At 35.9% G+C, this 21,496-nt stretch overlaps 1 pseudogene; it reads left to right on the plus strand.

Annotated features, from left to right (window-relative positions):
* Window positions 1-5,275: 5,275 nt before the first annotated feature.
* LOC109061513 lies at window positions 5,276-20,535 on the plus strand (annotated as a pseudogene).
* The last annotated feature ends 961 nt before the right edge of the window (window positions 20,536-21,496 follow it).

A 21,496-nucleotide genomic window follows, 5' to 3' on the forward strand; every position in this document is an offset into this window, starting at 1 on the left:
AAAAGTGTGTTTTGGTGAATATCTTGCGCATTACAGATGAGCAGTCAGTGAGACTAAAACACACCTTAACGATGAGTGTTTGCATGCTGCACCAATTAAAACGAAGTTTACTGATAGACTAATTCTAGGGCAGGAAATTCAGCAGGCAACGGCATTCTGGGAAATGTAGTGGCTGCTGGTACAGTATTCCATCCTGTATGCTATAGTCACGTTTATTCTATAGCGCTTGTATGCACAATACAGATCAGCTTCAAAACAACTAAAATAACTGTGTTCATTAATGCAAAATTCGTCAATTATTGACCGAGCTTCACTTTCAGATGGAAGATCATAGTTGTGATTATTCAGATCCCATCAGTTCAGTAAACCAGTGTCAGCGTTACAAAACGTTCATCAGTAATGAAGTTGTAAAAACAGAAAGCATAGAAAGTCATCGAGCAGAAGATGGTCTAAGCGTGGTGAGCGTGGTTGACTTCGAGCTTCTTGGTTGTTATACGGTTTTTTAAAACAGATGATTGAGATGACGAATCTGTTTGTCGTGGGGATGCTTTGAGATCACTTAATGGAAAGCTTTCGCAATGTCTTGGACCACAGTGATGTCACAGTGCAGGGAAAAAAACAAAATTCGACCTCCACCCACCGTACACACACACAACCACACACACCACACACACACACACACACACACTCTCTGCTTCTCGTTTTTTTCGAGAAGTTCAGTGTCTCCAGCGCACGTTTGTTTGTAATTCATTACACAATCATTCTCTACCCGTTATCATGAGCGGTGATTGGTTTTTTTTGATACAGACTCTTTATTAAAGATAATTTATTCATTGTGGTGTGTGTGTGTGTGTGGTGTGTGGGTGTGTGTGTGTGTGTTATGTGCCCATTTAAAGGGCCAGCAGCCGGTTTTTTGCTGTTTTGGAATCAAATGGTTTGCAAAAATCATGACTAAGTTGTGGCGCAAATATGTTTTTAACTTAATTCAGTGGGGGTCTGGTAGCTGTCGTGTGGGAATCTCTGCCAGCTTTCAGTCAAACTGGACTCCATGATGAAAACGCAAATAATAAAAGGTTCGTGATCTTGGTTGTAAATGTGGTCCCCAATGTGATTTCCTGAATCCATCACAGAATTGGGTCACTCCGAGTTGTCAAATTCAACAACAAATTTCAGAAAGTGCCCCCGGATCAAACTTTTGATTTTTCCCCCAGTTATGTTTCAGGAAAGGTTCTTCTTCATTTATGCATTTCCTTCACATGAAAAAGTTTTTTTTTTATACAGAGATCTCTGGTTGTGTTATCAGTGCTGATAAAGAGTTGTTTCTTATTCTTGCGACTCTGACACACCTTCAGATCTCCGCGGGGGTTCTCCCGTTCGGATCCCCCCCTCCTTGCCGGGCGACCCAATAAGCTCAGATCGCTGACATGTTTTCGTCTGTGGAGTTTGAACGGCCGAATGACACTGAAAATTGGGGGCACCGCGAAAACCGTTGGTCCGAGGCGCAAGAACCAATCAGGCCCGAGGGTCCGTAATGACTTTGATCCTGTCACCTGGGCGAGCCCGGTGTGAATGCCAGTTCGAGAGGGAAGGAATCGAGCCTACTGTTTGCTGGGGGGTTGGGTGTCCAAAAGAAACGAATGCGCAAAGCCCGTGAAATGTTGTTTAGTTAAAGGGAAGACTAACGGCTGGTGACATACAAATGTCTTTTGTGCTGCGGGGGCCGGAATGGGTGGGGGCCGTGTAGTGGGTGGTTCAGCTGAATTAAAAAAGAAGGAGTGCAGTAACTGATTCAAAGCAGGCCTGAATTAACGCTTTTAAACGCCAGGATGCTTAACTGATCAAAAGCCCGGCTACAGGACATTAAAAAAATGTAAATGCGGAGACAGAGATACCGCCTTAAGGACAGGAGAGTGGAAGACCCGGGTTTGGTTGTGAACAATCTTGGGTCCCCCAGTTTAAAAAAACACAGCCACAACAACCAATTTTAGAAAAACACTTCCCCCCCTAAGATCTTTAAAATCCCCCATATCCAAACCCAGAACAAACATCCTAACTACTGGTCATGGAAGTGCCTAAGCAACGCTTTTCCCCTTTTGCATACAACGTGACAAAAACCTGGTTTACATTTTTTCCCTTGGTTAAAGAAAAATTCCCATTCACACTTTATCTCATAAAATTTTGTGTGCCCAAGAAAAATTAAAATTTTGTTTGTTTGTTTGAGATGGTTGGTTTTTTTGAACTTTCTATTCATCTGTGAATCCTAAAAAATAAATGCATCTGGTTTCCACAAAATTTTGTGAGCAAAACTGTTTTCAACTTGATAAAATCAAAAATTTTTCTTGAGCAGAAAATCATCATATTAGAAGTTTTCTAGATCATGTGCCCTGAAGACTGGGTAATGATGCTAAATCAGCTGGCATCACGAAAAAAAATTACAGTTTAACAGAGATTCACATAAAAATCTGGTTTTAAATTATAATAATATTACATTTTTAATGTATTTTTGATCAAAAAATGCACCTTTGCTGAGCATTCTGATTTTTCTGTTTTTTCCCGGGGCATCGGGAGTCCAGCAGATGAGGAGGGGGTTCGGATTCTTCAGTCAGCTGATCCAGGAACAGTGTCACACCTTCATGGCAAGAGATGCCCCCCGTTTTGACCCGAGGAGAGAAGGGGGGTCAATTCGCCGGGAAACCCCCCTTTTAGACAGGAAGTGACATCAGAGAGGAGTCTGACAGAGCTGCTTGTGTTTCAGATGACGTCGAGTCGAGGCCCGGCAAACCCAGCGGCCCCCTTACCCCCAGCAGACGTTTTCATTGATTGGGAACGCTGGCTTGAAAATAAAGTCCTGTCCCCCACCCCAGGCACCAGGGTCATTTTTTAAAAGCCCCATTTTTTTGATTTTTTTGCGGGGAAATGAAATATCTTTCTGTGTCTTTCATCGGGTTTCCGTACAGCTTGGTTTTTTCCTCTCGATGGCTCACTTGTCTCCAGATGATCTCAGTTAACCTTTGATTAGGTCGCAGCCCCGGGGCGACATCTCTAGTATTAATAAAACCTGCAGGCGAAACGAGAAAGCGACCCTCCATCCAGCACTTCCTCGACCCCCAGCTCCGCGGGTACGGCGGGAAACGGGCCGGGCCCGGGGTTTTTAAAGAAAGGGGAAAGCCTGAAATCACTATTGACCCGGAGACAAAAAACCCGTCATAAAGATATTTTTTGAAATTGAGAGTTATGCATCATCTGAAAGCTGAATAAAAAATCTCTCCTTTATGTTGGTTTGTTAGGGGCAAATTTGTCTGAGATACAACATTTGAAAATCTGGGAAACTGAGGGGAAAAAAAACTAAAATTGGAAAAATCATCTTTAAAATTGTTCAAATGAAGTTCTTAGAAAGTTACTAATCAAAAAATTTAAATTTTGATATATTTACGGGAGAATTTACAAAAAATTTTTCATGGAACATATTTTTTAATATCCTAATGATTTTGCATAAAGAAAATTATAATTTTGACTCATAAATGTATTGTTGTTATTGCTAAATAACCTGTGCTACTTAAAGGGGTGCCCAGGGTCCATTTGATGTGAAACGCCTTAAACTATGCCCGGGGGATCTGCGGGGATCTGTGTTTGAGAGAATAAAGGGGGGCTTTTCAAAAATCTGCAGAATCTGTCAGACAGTATCGCGGGGAGTTGAGAGGTGCCCTGAGTCTTAAAAAGAAAGAGCTCAGGTAAATACGTGACACACAGCCCACCTGCTATGTGTCTAAAAAACAACCTGCGGCGCTGTGAATACGCAGAAAAAATTTAATTTAGTTTAGGGTTTTGAATAAAATCTGATCAACAAAAAATTACGTTTAATAAAAAAAATAAATTTTTTTTAATGTACAAAATAATAAAAGCAGTAACAAATGAGTGGTGGGGTTAAACCGTGGGAGTGATTCTTTTTTAATGAACATTCTGGCTGGTTTTATGAGGTGTGCTTTAAAAGTCATTCATAAATAGTTTTTTTTTGTAATGGGGAAAAATTTTTTTTTAATATTTTTTTCGTAAAGCAAAAAAAAAGAACACATGAAAAAAATTTGTTTTTCTGAGTACCTGTTTTTTGTGATTTTTTTTTTTCGGATGTGGTGTTTTAAAAAAGAACACCTGTGTTCCCAAATCAGATTCCCCCGCAGTCGCTCAGTATTTCATCAAATTTTTGAGTCTAAAACCATTTGGTTTTCAGTACGCCCGGGGGGCCCGGAGAATAATTGAGGGGGTTATAAGTGACGAGGGCGGGAAGAGGAGAGGTGTCATAAGGGGGGAAGGTGAATCCGAGGAGAGGGTTAGGGTGGGAGCGGCCCCCCCTGTGGGGGGGGCAGATGGGGGGGTGACGAGCCAGGCAAGGTGCGCCGAAAAGGGGGGTGGGGTGTGGGAGTGGGGGGGTTTCCCCGCCCCAGTAGGGAAGGAGGGTGGGGCTGGAAGGTTAGCCAGGGGGGGAAGGGTGGGGTGAAGGTGATTGGGGGAAGGTTGGGGGGAGGAATTTGGGGGGCGTGAGGGTTGGGCGGCGGTTAGAGGAGAACCTGGTGGCGGGAGAGGGGGGTGGGTAGGGGCCAACGAACGGCAGGAGATTAAGGGGGGGTCCGCCCGTTTACGAGGCGGGTGGGGGGGAGGGGTGGGGGGGGGGGGGGGGTTTTGTTGTTGTTGAGTGGGGGGGGGGGTTGGGTAGTTGGTGTGGATGAGTCTTTTTGTGTTTGTGTGTGTGTGTGTGTGTGAGTAAGTGTGAAAGTGTGTGTTTGTGTGTATAATTTGTGGTGTTTTTGTGTGGGTGTGAGTAGTGTAAAAGTGTGTGTGGGTGTTAAAAGTGTGCGAGTGTGTGTGTGTGCGCGAGTAAGTGTGCAAGTGTGTGTGGTTTTTTTGTGTTTGTGTGTGTGTGTGTAAGTGTATAAGTGGGGCGAGTGTGTGTGTGTGTGTGTGTGTGTGTGTGAGTAGTGTGAAAGTGTGTGTGTGTTGTGTGATAAGTGTGCGAGTGTGGTGGGGGGTGTGTGTGTGTGTGGTATCAGGGTATTAGGTAGTTTTATGGTGTTTGTATCACAGGCGTGTGAAGCATGTCCGAAAGGTTAATCATGTGCTGTTTGTTTTGAATTATATATATTTACACTCTGTGTCAGTTTGCAGATGTACTGTAGAACGGAAGAACAATATTAGCTCTCTGACTTCAGTTCAGTTTCATCTTGCTTTCTTGGCATCAGCTGAACATTTTGCATTAAAGTGAGACTTGGGAAAAAGTGGCATGGAGCAGCAGCTCATTGGTATTTTGGGGTTACACAGAACTAAAAACAGCAGGTTTCTGTATTCCACCTCCAAAATCGGCATTTTCAAAATGATGTAATAAATGATCGTTGTGGTATATTGAGCTGAAACTTCATCAGACACATTCTGGGGGATCACCTGGGAGAGTTATATTACCTATTGTAAAAAGGAGCATAATATGTCTCCTCTAACTATAACAAACCTGACTTGTAATTAAACAGATCATTAAGAAGGATGTTCATACCCGCGTATATTTCCACCGAATATTCTCAATACTCCTGTCTCCTTGTCTGTTTTTGCTGTTGATGTGTGTTGTGTATTGGGTGTGTTGTGGTGTTCATGCCGTGAGGAACGGCTGGTACAGCTGGCCTGTCGTTCCTGTCCTCCCCGTATTTGTGGCAAACCGCTCTCGAAGTGTGTCTGGCGGCCGCTTCGGACAGGCGCGCCCTCCTCGTGATTTCTCACCTTTCCCTCAGAAACGTCCTCTTCTTCAACGCCTTTCATGTTTCCTGGTCACGGGTTTGTTGCTGGTGGTTCCTCAGGCCATCGCTCATCCGGATCTGGACCAGAACATCACTGTCAGGAGCACCTGGGGCCTGGAGGTGCTCACGGGCGCCGTAAGTGCATTAATAAACACACAATTACATATTAACATTTACATTTAGGTATTTAGCAGACGCTTTTATCCGAAAGCGACTTACAAATGAGGACAAGAGAAGCATACAACTGTTGTGACAAGTCCTCAGTTAGCCTAACGCAGTACGCAATGCTTTTTTAATATAATAAATGCAAAGTAAACAAGTAGTTATAATAGATAAAGAAGCGAGAGACTAGGGTTAGGAGGGTCCATTTTTTATAAACAATTAAAACGAAAATAGGTAGTTAGAATAGACATAGAACAGAGAGTGCTAGAGTTAGAGGGTCAAGTGTTTTTTGATAAAATCAAACACGTCAAAAGAATAGAAAAAGAATATACCATGCTAGTGTTAGAGGGTCATTCTATAAAAAAAATAAAAAGAAAAAAATGGTTAGTTATAATAGAAATAGAATAGAGAGTGCAAGTGTTTAAGGGGTCAAGTTGAGTGAGTTGAAGCAGGTCACTCCCACCATAAGGACACCAGGTTTACTGTGCAAAGTTCAGTGAAAGTGGGATTTTTAAAGCAACGGGGGGAATGTAAAAACAAGTGAAGCAATCATTGAGATTCACAAATTTGAATCGTTAAACTTTGCATAAAACATACACATGCAGTTAAAATTTTGGAATAAAAGTTTTTGTTTTTCTAAAAGATGTCTCTCTTTTGCAAGATGCCTCACTGACACATCTTCTCTCTCTCTCAGGGTTATTTCTCACACTTCCCTGCTGTATTCCTTGGATGCCAGTTAACAAAACCGCTACAGACGGTCAGCCAGCTGTTTCCTATGCCCAGCAAACAAAGACGCCCCAGTAGTTGTGGACTGTCTTATAATATGCCTCTCATTTACTTTCTTCACCATCGGGTGCTGCCTCTTCATCACCTGCATCATCCTCGCCGCCTACACGCGAGGCTCTCTCTTGAAAGCGTATTTACTGCTGCTGTCATTGTTTACTTATTTGTGTTCCATACATACTTTTAATATAAACATAGTTAAACAGTCTTGAGTTAAACCTAACTTGCTTCTTTTAGGGTTTGTAGTATATTTTTTTTATAGCAATCAAACAGAAGGTCATTGTCTGATTTCAGGAAATGCATGAAAATAAATAAATGCACATTCTTAGATGTAATACAAGTCACTTTGAATAAAGCCTCTCTGCTAGATGCATAAATGTAAATGTAACAATTCTGAATGACAACAAAAAGCAAAACTACATTTAAACTATATAACTAGTATTAATAGTATTCTACAAAATTAAAAGGAAGTAAATTTAATTTATTATGAATAGAATATTTCAATAAAAAAAGATATAAACTGATTGAAGTAAAACAAAAATATGAGATGTAAAAATAATTCAGAAACAGCTTATTTAAAGTTCAATTGAGCCTAAAAGTTGCATTTAATATCAATTAGCTGGGGGCAGTTAATCTATAAGTTGAATGTGTTTTTACTAAATAAATAATTAACAAAAAAGTAATTTAATTACTTAAACCAAAATAATTTAAATTTTATTCAGTTTATTTTTTATTTAAATTTTTTGTTTTAATTTTATTAATTTTGTTGTGTGCTGTTATTATTATTATTATTATTATTATTATTATTATTATTATTATTATAATTAGATTTATTTCAGTTTTAATTTAGTTTTAGTCATTGTAGTGCATCAAATTAAACCAAATGGGAATGTTTTCCTGGGCAACTAGCTAAAGTTTTTTTTAACTTTATTTAATTTCATTTAATGTTTATCCTTATTTTTTTATTATTATTATATTTTATGGTTTAATTTTAATTCATTTTTAATAATTTTGTTGTCTTATATCCATATTAGGGCTGGCCGATATGGCTAAAATAATCAATAATAATCACAATATATTTCTTAATTTCGGTCGATATGATATCATTATATATCGACATATGAACACAATTTAAAAAGCCTTGTAAAACTACCAAGAACTTAGAACGCCCCTCTGTGCATATAAACTTATGAAAAATAAATTTGCAGAGTCTATGACACCTCATTTAAAACCATATAATATTTAAGAGAAAAAAAAAACAGCACAAATAAGTTAATGTTCAACTTTTTTATTTATTTATTTATTTTTTATTAAGCCTTCATACAAACAATAAATGTGAAATCACTGTCAAATATTGATCTCAGTAATATCTTTAACTTCAAACTATAGGCTAATATACACTACCAGTCAAAAGTTTTTGAACAGTAAGATTTTTAATGTTTTTTAAAAAAAATTATCTTCTGCTCACCAAGCCTGCATTTATTTGATCCAAAATACAGCAAGGACAGTGACATTTTTAAATATTTTTACTATTTAAAATAACTGTTTTATATTTGGAAATATTTTAAAATGTAATTTATTCCTGTGATTTCAAAGCTATATTTTTGGCATCATTACTCCAGACACATGATCCATCAGAAATCATTCTTATATTGCTGCTCAAAAATAGTTTATTATTATGTTGAAAACAGCTCAGTAGAATTTTTCAGGTTTCTTCGATGAATAGAAAGTTCAGAAGAACAGCATTTATCTGAAATAGAAATTATAATATTCTAAATGTCTTTATTATCACTTTTGATCAATTTAAAGCATCCTTGCTAAATAAAAATTCCTATAATTTCTTTCCAAAAAAAAAAAAAGAAAGAAAGAAATCATACTGACTCAAAGCTTTTGAATGGAATAGTGTATAATGTTACAAAAGTTTGGATCTTTCTATTCATCTAATCCTGAAAAAAAAAAAAAAAAAAAAATGTACTCAACTGTTTTAAATATTGATAATCAGCAAATCGGCATATTAGAATGATTTCTGGATCATGTGACACTGAAGACTGGAGTAATGATGCTGAAAATACAGCTTTGATCTCGGGAATAAACTATATTTTAAAATAAAGCAGGTATTTTAAATAGTAAAGATATTTCAAAATGTAACTGTTTTTGCAGTACTTTGGATCAAATAAATGCAGGCTTGGTGAGCAGAAGAATTCTTTAAAATAAAAACATTAAACAACAACAAATTTTTTTAAAAACATTAAAAATCTTACTGTTCAAAAACTTTTGACTGGTAGTGTAAGCTGATTATTCTTATAGATTGAAACAAATGTGCTTCAGCAGTATAAAGAGTATGAAAAGTGCTCTGAGTTGCTGTTGCTGGAAACAGATTCGAATGCAAACTGATTGTCTGCCAGCAGGTGGCGCTGTGATAGCGGTAGAACCAGCGGTTTCTCCAGTAACGGCTGTAATCAAAGCAGCTTCAGATATACATTCATATAAAACACCCACGACGGTTTTGATTTTGAAAGCGATGAAACGCTCATGTTTATTCAACGAAGTCAAACGCCACAAATAAATCAATGTATGGGAAATACTGCTAATGTATATCGAAATATTGCAAATGTTTTTAAAAATCATATCACCGTTATTGAAAAAATTATTGCGATACATATTGATATTTAATTATTGTCCAGCCCTAATCCATATTTTTTTTTATTAATTTTTATTTCAGTTTGTCATTTTAATACATCAAGCTAAACTAAATGAGAATGAGTTTCTTTGTCAACTGAGCTGAGTAAATGTTTTTTTTTTTTTTTGTTTTGTTTTTTTTACATATTTTTTCAGTTAACATTTATTAAAAAAATGTAATTGTGATTTTATTTAATTTTTTAGGGGTTTCATTTTAGTTTTAGTTGACTATAGCGCCCTGGGTAATGGTCTTGACCTGCCGTCCAGATGAGCTGCACTGATCCTCTGTGTTTCTGGTTTTCCAGCATGTCGAAGTCGTTCGGTCAGAGTTTCCGTATCGATAAATCTAAAGGACTGCTGGCAATAAAGGTCTTCAGCTCATGGGACTTTAAAGTCATCAAGAAAAGCTCAGTCAGACTCCAGCGGGCAAACATCGGCACACAGCTGAAGGTCAGCACATGTATGATAAATTTGGCACACAGCTGAAGGTCAGCACATGTATGTTTGTGTATGAATTGAATGTTATGGTTTGTTTGTTGTATGATACGCATATGTATAATTATTGTATGACACACATACACACATGTATGAGACGAATGCACACATATGATTGATATTACACGCATACACACACGTGTAATCCATGTATGACACACATACACACATGTATGACACAAATGCACACATATGATTGATATATGGCATGCATAAACACAAGTATAATCTATGTATGACATGCATGCACACAAATGATTGATTTATGATATGCATGCACACGCATAATCCATGTGACACACACACACACGTATGATCCATGTATGACACATGCACACATATGATTGATTTATAACACGCATACACATGTATGATCCATGTATGACACACATACACACGTATGATCCATGTATGACAGGCACGTATACACAAGTATGGTATGTTTTTTGTGTGACATACACACACATATGATCCGTGTATGACACAGATACACACGTATGATCCATGTCTGACACGTATGCACATATGATTGATATATGACACACGCATTACACACCTATGATCAGTGTATGACTGGCGGTACACCGCATTATGATCCATGTATGACCTGCACTTTACACACATACACATATGATCCATGTATGACACATACACATCGATATGATCCATGGGATAGCTTACATTATACACATCGCAGCTGATCCATGTATGACACACACACACACCACATCGCACACACGTGTCTGACATGCATACACACATGTGATTGATATATGACACGCATACACATGTATAATCCATGTTTGACACACATACACATGTATGATCCATGTATGACACACACCGCGATGTGATCCATGGGTGACACACACACACACACTGCGTGCATGATCCATGTCTGACAAGCATGCACACATATGATTGATATATGACACGCATACACATGTATAATCCATGTTTGACACACATACACAAGTATGATCATTGTATGTTTGACATACACATAGTATTATGATTGTTTTATGATAATAATAAAGTTTTATGATTGTATGATGTATGAAAAACATACACATGTATGATCCATTTATGATACAACACACCACGATGATCCATATCTGACAAGCATGCACATATTAGCGATTGATATATGACACACATACACACGTATGATCCATGACACACACAATGTATGGCACATGCTTCAGCTGGTATCTGTTTGCAGGAGCTGGTGGCGGAAGTAAACCATCAGAAGCTGAAGTTCCCCGTTCTCCAGCGGCTCTTCCGGCTCTCCATCCACATGCTGGCATGGATCTTGTGTTTGGGAAGCACGTTAGCGTGTGTGCTAGCTGTGTATTACTTCTCTGAATACATGCGAGTGCGACATATGCTTTTGATCCATTGACTCGAAAGACTGGAAAGACAGGCTTCGCGTTTGCATTTTGCTGCGAGCTGAATTACAAACACAGGGGAAAGCTGCCTCGGGTTTGGCCAAGCGAGAGAACTTAGAAGTCAATATAATGTTGCTATATACAGTCAGGTACATTATATCATATATTCACAGCGAGTGAAATGCTGCTCAGATATGGAGATTGACTCGGCCATTGCAGAATAATCCTGTTTTTTACCTTCAAAAACTCCTGGGTTGCTTTTTGTGTGTGTTTTTTGTGTTTTTTTTTTTTTGTTATATGAGGCGTCTCTATATGATTTGTTGTGTTTTTGTGTGTATATAGAGAGAGTGTATATCTCTTTTGTTGTGTGTTCATCCGGCTCTCGTCTCATCATCCACTAAAACACCAGTAACCCAGTGCCACTGAAGCCATGTTTCACAGATGATATGTGTGCTTTGGATCATGAGCTGTTCCAAGCCTTCTCCAGACTTATTTCTTCCCCTCATTCTGGTGCATCTTGATTTTAATCTCAGTCGTCCAAAGAATGCTTTTCCAGAAGTGCTCTGGCTTTTTTATGTGTTTTTTGGTAAAGTCTAATCTGGTCTTGTTTGCAGCTTGCGGTGAAGCCTCTGTGTTTGCTCTGGTGAGGTCTTCTCTTGATTGTAGACTGTGACAGAGACACGTCTGTCTCCTGAAGAGTGTTCTTCTCTCGGCTGGATGTTGTGAAAGGGGTTTTCATCCAGCACTGTTGTCCTCCGTGGGCGTCCAGAACTTTAACCTTCTTAACTGATGTAGAAATAATGCATGAATAGTCCACATCTGTCCATGAAATGGCTTTTGAATCAATTGTCCCATTACTTTTAGTCCCTTGAAAAAGGGGGGAGGTAGATATTAAAGAGCTGTAATTCCTTAACCTTTCCTCTAATTGTGATGATAATACCCTCAAATTAAAGCTTGGAGTCTGCACTTTAAGCCCACATTCATTATATAAGTCCAACTTGAATATGTTCTGGACAGTAGCTATAATGTATGTCTAACTATATATGGACCTGACTGTATGTGTAGTCTTCATGTCTGGAGTTCATTTATGATTTTTTTCATATGCTGTCCAAGTATTATATATTGTTTAAGGCTCAATTTAAGATAATTTTATATATTTTATTTACTGTATTTCAAGTAACTAAATTTTTGTTTTTTTTTTGTTAAGTTTTACAGATTAACCATCATTAACTAAATTTTTGTTTTTTTTTAAGTTTTCGTTAACCATCGTAACAGTGATATAGTTTTTATTATTATATATAACAACAGTAAATATAAAAATAACAAAAAATAAAATCTAATCTTTAAAAAAAAAATCTAAATTGTAACTAAATCTATATTATAATCTAGTAAGTCTGTGATAGTCAAATAACACAGGTCTCGTGTGTGCTTAGTGTTCTGGAGTATTTGCTCTATAAACAGCATGATCTGGTTTAATGTGTCAGTGTGTCATCAGATTCACAGTGTTAGTGTTTGTTCATACAGCTCCTTTCTAACGTCTCTCTCTCTCCCTCTCTCCCCCTCCCTCTCTCTCTCTCTCTCTCAGGATCTGCTTAGACGCTCCACACCAACTCGTCGGATCCTCTGCTGGAGCCGCTGCTGAATGTTGGCCGTTCCTGTCGTGGTGTCCAGCATTAACCTGCTCCTGCCCGGATTCTTCAACGTTGTGGCCTGGATGGAGAAATATGATTCTCCCAGCATGCTCAATTACATCTCCATCAGCAGGTAGAACGGCCCCCTGCTTTCACAGCGACCTTCTGAAAGTATTTTTCCCTTTCATTTTCTCCATAGGAATTAAATAATCATCAAATGTGACCCTGGAGCACAAACTTGAGTCATAAGGGTTCATTTTTTGAAATTGAGATTTATGCATCCTCTGAAAGCTGAATAAATAATCTCTCCATTGATGTATGGTTTGTTAGGAGGACAATATTTGTCTGAGATACAACTATTTGAAAATCTGGAATCTGAGGGAGCAAAAAATCTAAATATTGAGAAAATCATCTTTAAAGTTGTTCAAATGTAGTTGTTAGCAATGCATATTACTAATCAAAATTAAGTTTTTGATATATTTACAGTAGGACATTTACTAAATATCTTCATGGAACATGATCTTTACTTAATATCCTAATGATTTTTGTCATAAAAGAGAAATGTATAATTGTGACTCATACAATGTATTGTTGTCTATTGCTACAAATATACCTGTGCTGCTTATGACTGCTTCTGTGCTGCAGGGACACATTTTTGTGACTGATCCATGAACCAAACATTAAAAGGGTCACTGAAGGAAGTGGCTTAAATGTGTTTGTGTGTAAATGTGTAAAATTACATTTTAAAAATTACTTGTTTTTCATTTTAAAATTTAATTTAATTATTTAAATATATTTCATTTTTCATGTGTGTATGTTTGTTTTCTTTTTAAAAAATTAATATTTTAAATTATTTTATTAATTTTTTTATTTTTTATTTTATTTATTCTAAATTTAAATTGATTTATAATTTTAAATGTTTTAAACTGTCTTTATTGTAGTGATGTAAAGGCTATTAGCCATTTAAAACTGTGAAATGTATTAATGTTTATTTTATAAAATCATATTTTTTAGTTTTACAAACCTTTTTATTTCTAGTTTTCAGTTTATTTAAAAAAATTACATTTTAAAGTAATTTATTTAAGAAGGATTGTTTAAATTTTTATGTTATGAATATGTAAATACATATATTATTTCTTCATCTCTTGCATTGAGAAAAAGTCAAGCCGCGTTTTTGCATTTTGTTTTTTTTTTGGATTTTGTTGTTTTAAAGTCTATTGGTTTTTTAGATTATGGTCAGTGTTATAGCTTAAGTTTTTTTTTTTATGTTATTTTTTGTGAGGTTTAGAGGTGAGTCTCGTCGTGTGTTTGCGGCGCTGCGTCTGGATCTCAGGATCTCTGACGCTCGTGTTTTCTCGTGTTTCTGTGCTCAGTGCTGGGAGAGTTTCGTCGGGCAGGAGCTGTACCGTTTCCTCCTGATGGACTTCATCTTCATGCTGCTGGACACCTTCTTCGGAGAGTTTCTGTGGAGGTGAGCGGCTCACGCACTGCAGGAGGAGCTCGCATACTTGCACCATACACATGATTTCTTTAGGGCTGTTTACATTTTTTTAAATAAGTATTTTATTTTTGTATAGTTTCACTTTAAATTATACATTTTTAAAAATATTTTTATTATATTCATATTTTAAATTATTCTTTATATAAAAAAAACAAGAATCTAGATTTTATAATTTTTCTTAAATGGTCTTGTTTTTAAAATCATCTTTATTGCAGTGAAGACTGTTGGCTTTAAAAAAAAAGAGAAATCTTAACATCTCAGAGCTTATTTATTTGTGAATACATTTAATTTTACATTTATTTATTGCAACATTGTTTTAAAATGTTTCATTTTTTAATTAAAATAAAAGTAAGATGAAATGTAAGCATAAATTTTATTTTATTTTATTTTATTTTATTTTATTTTATTTTTATTTTATTTTATTTTATTTTATTTTATTTTATTTTTACTGCTATTGACATCTTTTTGTAATTTTAAAATTGGAAATATTAAAAGTTTTTAGTGTTTCTAGTTTTTGTTTTTTTAATACTGAAGGCAGTAGCTGAAATTCATTAAAAAATCAATTATTATTTAAATTTTTTTAGTCACATTTTTTTTATATATTTAGTTTTCACATTATTTACACGTTTAGTATTTACAATAATATATTTATTTATTTATTAATTATTTTTATTTATTTTTTTTTGTTTTTGTTTTTAATTTAAATTAAATTTAATTTTATTTTTATTTTATTGAAGTATATTGTATTGGCCCTTTAAAAAAAGGGAAACTTCGGCTGTTCTTTTCCCAAACTGTCTGAAATCCATAAAAAAAAAATTACATTTATTTATTTATTTAATAATTATTTTATTTTAATTTTTTTTTCAACGTATTAAAACAATTTATTATTTTTATATGAATCTTTTAAATGATAGTTTAATTGATTTGCACATATATTTCTCATTCTGATTTGTAGTTCTGTGCCGTGTTCTCGTCTCGTTCAGGGTGTTTTCTCAGAAGGCTCTGAAGAGGAAGAGGAAGCCCGTGTTTGATATTGCCAGGAACGTTCTGGAGCTCATCTACGGACAGACTCTGGCCTGGTACTGCATCCGTCACATCCCCGTCCGCTGCGCTCAGAAGTCTTCCCTGTTCTTCTTCATCAGTGATGTTTTTTATCTGCAGGCTGGGTGTTTTATTCTCTCCTCTGCTGCCGGCGGTTCAGATCATTAAACTGCTGTTTCTCTTCTACATGAAGAAGGTGTGTTTGTGTACAAGCGTGGTGCTCTTTTACAGTTGAGCTGAAATGATGATGCTGCACATTGATTTCACTGCTGCAGATAAACTGCCTGTAGCCCTTTCTGAGCAGAGACCGGAAGGAATCGCTCGAGCAGATGATCACTGGACGCTGTGCTTGTGTTTTGTCGGCCGCAGGTCAGTCTGAAGATGAACTGTCAGGCGTCGGGGAAGCCGTGGCGCGCCTGTCAGATGACCACCATCTTCATCACGCTGCTGTGTTTCCCAGCATTCCTGGGCGCCACCGTGTGTGTGACGTACACCATGTGGTCGTGAGTGTCGAGGATCTCAAACACACATCTGTGACGTGTGCACTGCAGTGTTTCATTACACTTCATCATATATATATATATATTAATGCTGCAGTAAATAACGTTGCAGTTTGTAAAATTAAATGCATTTATTTATTTATAATTTAATTTCCTTTTATATAAACATTTCTTAAAATTTCAGCATATGTTCATTTATGTATTAAATGTGAAATACCTCCATATTTCTGAAGACACTGTTTTACTGGGCTTTTTTTTTTTTTAAACAAAAATCATTTCTTTAATTATTGCAACATTCCATGAAATATTTACAAATGTCATTTTATATTCATTTATTTTATTTATATAATATTAAACCCTTTCATTCATTCATTTCATTATTTATTTATTTTTGCTTAGAGTTCATCCTATTTTTATTTCTTTATTGCTACATATATTTATAAATGCTGTTCATTTATTTGTTGCTTCCTCTTTAAACACTTTGATATTTTTATTACAACGTTTCATTTTTTTTTATTCATCATATATATTAATGTTGCAGTAACTACAATTAAAATATAATGTAAGCATACACATTCCATGATTTTTTTCTAAAATTTCATCATATATATTAATGCTGCAATAAATAGTAATGTAATACTAATACTGCAGTTAGTTAAATTAAATTTGATAAACATTTTTAAAAATTTCATCATATATTCATTTATGTATTTAATGTTAAATCCCTCCATACTTTTAAAGACACTGTTTTACAGGGCTTTTTAATTCTTTTTTTATTTTTATTTTTTTATTCTTTAATTATTGCAACATTCCATGAAATATTTAAAAATGTCATTTTATATTAATTTATTTTATTTATATAATGTTGAACCCTTTCATCCATTTCATTATTTATTTATTTTTCATCCCATTTTTATTTCTTTTTTTATTGCAACATTTTATAATATATTTATAAATGCCGTTAATTTCGAGCACTTTGATATTTTTTTTGCTGCATTTATTTAATTAATATTCATATTATATTATTTATTGTTGTTTTATTTTATAGTGAAATTGAATTTAAGTCTATTATTTGTTTTTTTTTTTTATGATATTTTTTAATTTAAAAATTGAATTTATTTTTTTTAACATTTCATGATGTGTTTGTGGCAGCGCTCTGCTCTCTCTCTGAATCTGTGTGTGTGTGTGTCAGGATTACTCCGTCGGCCGGCTGTGGGCCGTTCCGGGGGCTGAAGAACATGTTCCAGGCGGGGAAGCGCTGGGTTCATAGGCTGGCGGCGGTGAACCCTGACCTGCACTGGCTGGCCTCGGCTCACTCTTACCTGGTGGAGAACCCGCTCTTCCTCTTCCTGTGCGCCGGCATCTTCCTGTGAGATCGCCGTCACTGCTCTTTCATATCTCACCATGCCTTATTGACTTCTCAGTTATGCTTGGTTTATTTATAACGCAGTCTCAGATGTAGTCAGTAGTTGACAGACAGAGAGAATTTGAGTCATTGTTGAGGGCTCCACTGAAACTGAGATTTTCATCACTTGGTATTTCCTTTTTGTCTTTTTTGATTTTACATAAAATAGGCTTTTCATATTTTATTTAATTACATTTAATTTATTTATGCATGCTTACATTTTACATTCATTCATTTATTTTATTTAATATTAAATCCCTATACACTTCTGGAGACACAGTTTTACATGAAATTTTACCGGCAAAAAAACAAACATTATTTATTCATTCATTCATTTATGCTTACATTTTATTTCACTTTTTTCTTTTTTTTTTTTTTTACATTATTGCAACTTTCCATAATGTATTTAAAAGTATATATTAATTTTTAATTTACTTAATGTTAAATCCGTCAGTACCGTACTTTGAGACAGTTATTAATTAATTAATTAACGTTTATTTATTTCATTTTACTTTTATTTCTTTATGATGTAATGTTAAATTCTTCAGTACTTTGAGACAGTTTTACTGTTTTGTTTTTTTAATTTTGCATGAAAAAATATTTGTATTTTATTTGTTTATTTATTTATTTTGTGCTTACTTTTCATTTTACTTTTATTTCCTTATTGCAACTTATATTAATAATTATAAATTATATATATATATATATATTTATATATATATATATTCCATAATACTTATTTATTTACCCCTCCGTGCTTTTCTAGACTCTGTTTGTTTTTTTGCTTTTCTAGACTCTGTTTGATATTTAATTTGACCCTGCAGTATTATCAGATCATTTTTGTGAACGTTGAAGTGTGAAACAGTGGAACTGTTATGAGACGTGGTGATGTTTTGTTTAAATTTTATTTATAACTGCTGTGAATCAGGTGAGACTGTGTGTGTGAGAATGTGAGGGATATTGAGCTGATTTGTGTGTGTGTGTGTTTGCGCAGGATCATGATCTACTTCCACAGTCAGGTGGTGGACGGTCAGCGGAAGATCATCGAGCTGCTTCAGCAAACAGATTGAGAATGTTGAGACGTGAATCATGGTGAATATGTGACCGTATCATCATCATATGTGTGACAGTAGCGTGACATCACTTCCTGTTTCTGTTGATTCAGGAGGGCGAGGATAAGAAGTTCCTGATCACACGACTGCAGCACATCCATGAACGTTACACACACACACACACGCTCCCCAGACACACACTTACACACACATATACACTCCACACTGCACCTATATACATACACCGACATACACACTCACTTACTCACTCACACACACACACACACACACTCACTCATTTACACACACACACACACTCACACACACTCACACACACACACACACACACACACACCTTGCACACACACATACACACACACACACCACGCACACACACACACACACACACACGCACACACACACACACACACACATTCAGACACACACTTACACACACACAGACACTCACACACTCACTCACTCACACTCACACACACACTCAGACACGCCATATTACGACTTACATCGCCAAGACACACACTCACTCACTCACACACACTCACTCCACTCATGTAGACACACATGCAGACACACACACTTGCACGCACATACACACTCACACACCTACACTCACTCACTCACACACACACACACACACAGACACTCCACTTACACACACATGCAGACACACACTTACACGCCACATACACACTTACATACACGCATATACACTGCATACACCACACACACACACACTCACACACTCACACACACACACGTTCAATAATACACCTTACAGTTTCAGTTCAGTTCTGAAGTGACTCCTGGTGCATGAATCTTTGATTCAGAGCAGAATCACTCACTCGTACCGTTTGCGTCTTGTTTCAGGATTCCAGTTATTCCTGACGCACTTCATGAACTGATGGAGCCACAGAAACGACCTCAACAGCAGCTCTGATGAATGTGGATCTCTCACAGAGTCCTGCTCAGACCAGACGGGTGTTTCTAGAACCCAGAATCACACTCTTCACAGGAAGACCAGAGGAGAGAAACACTAGCACTGCTAGCTGTGGTTCGCTGGATTCTGGTTAAATCTGTTGAAATATTACCTTTTATACTGGTGATGGTGTTTTCATGTCGTCTCTGATATTGAGACACTTTTAATTTTACTGTGAAATATTTCATACTCACTGTTCCTCAGCCCTCAGAAACTGGACCTTCTGTTTAATATACTGTGATACTGTTTTCACAAAAACGGTTTTAAATAAATATGATTTTTTTATTATTATTATTATTAATAAATTGTACCTTTGTATTTTGCACACACACACATAAATATATATTAAAGCAAATACATGTTTGGCCATTATTATAATTAATATATTTTATGAAGGCATGCAAATGAAATGGCGATGTTCAACAGGTATATACATTTTACACAAAATCGCTTCTTCCAGAAACACTCATAAATATGATTTACATAAAATAAATAATGTAGCTTACGTTTGTCTTATGTTTGAACATATTCTACAAATCACAATAGAAAGGCTGAAGGTGAATGTCAAGAAACCTGTCAAGAACATTTAGTATATATATTTTTATATATTAAATGTTTAATATATTTCTTTATTCAAAATATTTTTTATTTATTATTAATATTTTTAATATTTATTTTCTCTCTCTCTCTCTCCTCTCTATCTCTCTCTCTCTCTCTCTCTCTCTATATATATATATATATATATACATTTTAATAATATATATAATATTAATTTTATTTTATACATTGTGCACGTTCTTGACGGGTTTGGTGAGATTCTGTGATCCGAGCAGCCATTTGTCTTCACTGGATAATATATCCAGTCAGCTTAGCAGATATATATATATTATATCATACTATATTAATATATTTTATATTAATTTTAAGATGTTCATATAAACATGTCCGTGTGTATGAGGTGTTTTTGTTGTTGTGAAAGTGCTTCATTATTATGGGATGAAGTGAAAAGCATCAGAGAGTTTGACCCGTCCTTCATCCGCAGAGAAAGACACAAGCAGTCTATGGAGTGTCCAGGAGAGGGTGCCACCGTTAACCTGATTCTGGAGAACGTGGTTCCTGTGTGATCACACACACGGGCTCCGTCCCAAATGGAGACCTTAGCTCTTTATAAGGTGGCTATATGTTGGGTTTAAGGTCAGACAGTCCAGTTTGTAAATGCATGTCCATTGGTATACAATGATATATAATTAATAAATAATTTTTAAAAATGTGCTGTATAAATTAATATTGAGACATACATTTTAGGCACAATATAGTTTTTCTATTCCACCAAGAAAACTAGTTAGAATCACAGCATAAACCACTGGCAAATCTCCTGTTCTGTTTGCCTGAATGAATTTTCAGCTTTGTTTTGCATAAATCAGTTTGAGTCAATCGACTCGCCCCGTGGACTCATTGTAAAAAAGAGCTGTCCACTTGCTGGGTGACCTGAATGAATAACTCCTGATTATAAAGAAACCTTGTTGAGTCAAAAAATCCGTATTTGAACTAAGTAGTTAAATCACAATGTCTTTATGAATGATTCAGTCCACTTGTTTTGTTCTGACATGAATCAGCTTGTGCTGACTGAATTGTTTGAGCTCACAGATGCATTTGGTAGCAGCTAGGCCTTTCTGGAATTCAGCAAAGTGCACTGGCTTCATTAGCCGAATGCACCATCTGTTTTAATTTAATTGGTTGAGTCCAACGATTCAATGACGTCGTTCATAAAGACCAGTCAGTGGCTTTGGGTTGCTGAATGACACCATCTGGGCTTGAATGAAGCGGTTTGAGTCAATGAGTCCATGACTCATTCATAGAAGTGACTCAAAATCGACTCTATTCCCAAAACGACCAATCAGCTTGTTGTACACAACAAAAAATCTGTTGAATCAATGATTCAATTGCTCACGTTGCCTGTCTCCGGGGAAACCAGGTACTACTTCCATACAGTTTATCGTATTTCAAGCCCATTCTAAAAAAAGTAGGTAGCTAACACATCTACTAAATGCCTCAATTTGTAAAACGGTTATAAAAACCTTGAGC

Source organism: Cyprinus carpio, chromosome A11, assembly GCF_018340385.1.
Source record: "Cyprinus carpio isolate SPL01 chromosome A11, ASM1834038v1, whole genome shotgun sequence".
Taxonomy (NCBI): Eukaryota; Metazoa; Chordata; class Actinopteri; order Cypriniformes; family Cyprinidae; genus Cyprinus; species Cyprinus carpio.